The sequence below is a fragment of the Cebus imitator genome, unplaced genomic scaffold (genome assembly GCF_001604975.1).
Source record: "Cebus imitator isolate Cc_AM_T3 unplaced genomic scaffold, Cebus_imitator-1.0 Scaffold0, whole genome shotgun sequence".
Lineage (NCBI taxonomy): Eukaryota > Metazoa > Chordata > Mammalia > Primates > Cebidae > Cebus > Cebus imitator.
Window position 1 is genome coordinate 4,158,706 of NW_016107315.1, and position 1,645 is coordinate 4,160,350.

Sequence of the window (1,645 nt, forward strand, 5' to 3'; positions counted from 1 at the left end):
GGGTGACAAAAAAAAAAAAAAAAAAAAAAAAAAAAGCATTTCCAAAGTTGAACCCATTCCCCTAACGTCAATTCTAAAGTAAAGAGAAAAACACATATTTACGCCGCCAAGGAATCTAAAGCGTGAATACGAGAAAACATCCCTCTCCTACAGTGCCTAACGGGCGCAGATCCCACCAGACCACTCCCCCGCCTCCAGGTTCTACCGCCCAGCCTTCTAGTCCGACGGAGCCTCCCTAGTGTCTGTCCAGGCTGAGGACAAGGCTACGTACTAGGCACAAGAGCTCCCTTCCTAGTGATCAGAATTGGATTAGAAACAGGAAAACTGCAAGAAAAAAGGGCCCGCTCACAGCTCCGAAGACTAAGAGCACAGAGCCGCAACCACGCGCCAGCTCCTACCTCTCAGCTGGCCGCTCCGCGGCAGGACCGGTAATTCTACCGCCGCGCCGGGCCCCGCCCCGGGCCCGCGACGGTTCCGGGGCGTTCCTGCAGCGGGCGGCGCCTACCTCACCTCATCGCCGCTTGGCTCTCTTCTTCCCGAGCGAGGCCGCGGCCGCCCCGCGACACCGAAGCCATAGCTTTCAGGCCTCGCGGCCCTGCGACGTCTAGAGCGGCCCTGTCTCCTGGCTCTACCCGCGCAGGCTCTGGCACGCCCTCTCTCCAGTCCCGGGCCCTTACCTAGGCGGCGAAGCCTCCACGGCCCACTACTTCTTCTTCTCAGCCTCCGCCACCGACCCAGCGCCGCGGAGACCGGAACTTCCTCCGCGCTGGGCCACTGCTTCCACAAAGGCGCCGCGCCGCGCCGCAGCCTTCAGCGCTGAGCCCGCCGGGAGATGAAGTACTGCGGCTGGTCCCGCCGACTCTACTCCCGCCGTGCTCCGCGCGCAGGAGGCTTGCCTTCTGGGGAGGGGCGTGGGAGCACGCTGCTCATCGCCACCCAATAAGAAGGTGCGCTTACCCGCCCCGCTTCGCTAGACCCGCTGGGGATTTTGGTTTGGCCTCTGCCCTGTAGCGCCTGGTCCTGTTTTTCCTAACTCACAGTTGATCGAGGCTTACATTTTTTTGGTGGCTTGGCCTTCCTGAGATTTGCTCCCTGCCAGCAGCTCGAGTACGGCCCTGGCCTGCCTAGCTCGAGGCCTCGTTATTGTCCGTTAGTGTGAGGGAAATGGCAAGGGAGCTTCTTTGGGACTAAGTTTAAGCTGTCTCGGAAAGGGGCTGATGGCCATGCGCCCACAGAAGGCCCTGGCTCCTGGCCGTCCCAGCCCTTCTGCCTGAAACCTGACGAAAGGTGCAAGAGAAAAACTTAGAGAATCAGTATGTCACGGAGGCTCGTCCCCTTTTCCTTTATCTCCATGCATTTGCCCATAATCTTTTTTTTCTTTCTTTCTTTCTTTGTTTTTAGAGATGAGGTCTCACTATGTTGCCCAGGATGGTCTCGAACTCCTGAACTCAAGTGATTCCCCCCCGCCCCCCAACCAGCTCTTTTCCCTTCTGATAAGTTTCCAAATTAGGTATTTCCAGCTCAAGAATAGCCGACAGGCCGGGCGCCATGGCTCACGCCTGTAATCCCAGCACTTTGGGAGGCCGAGGCGGGTGGATCACGAGGTCAAGAGATCAAGACCATTCTGGTCAACATGGTGAAACCC

At 58.1% G+C, this 1,645-nt stretch overlaps 1 protein-coding gene across 1 annotated transcript in view; it reads right to left on the bottom strand.

Annotated features, from left to right (window-relative positions):
• The window catches only part of RBM6 (RNA binding motif protein 6), a 138,736-nt gene extending 137,867 nt beyond the window's left edge, over positions 1–869 (bottom strand). The window contains exon 1 of the mRNA XM_037736710.1: positions 678–869. The gene's annotated coding sequence lies outside the window, so the exon portion shown is untranslated. The remainder of the gene's footprint in view (positions 1–677) is intronic.
• Positions 870–1,645: the final 776 nt, after the last annotated feature.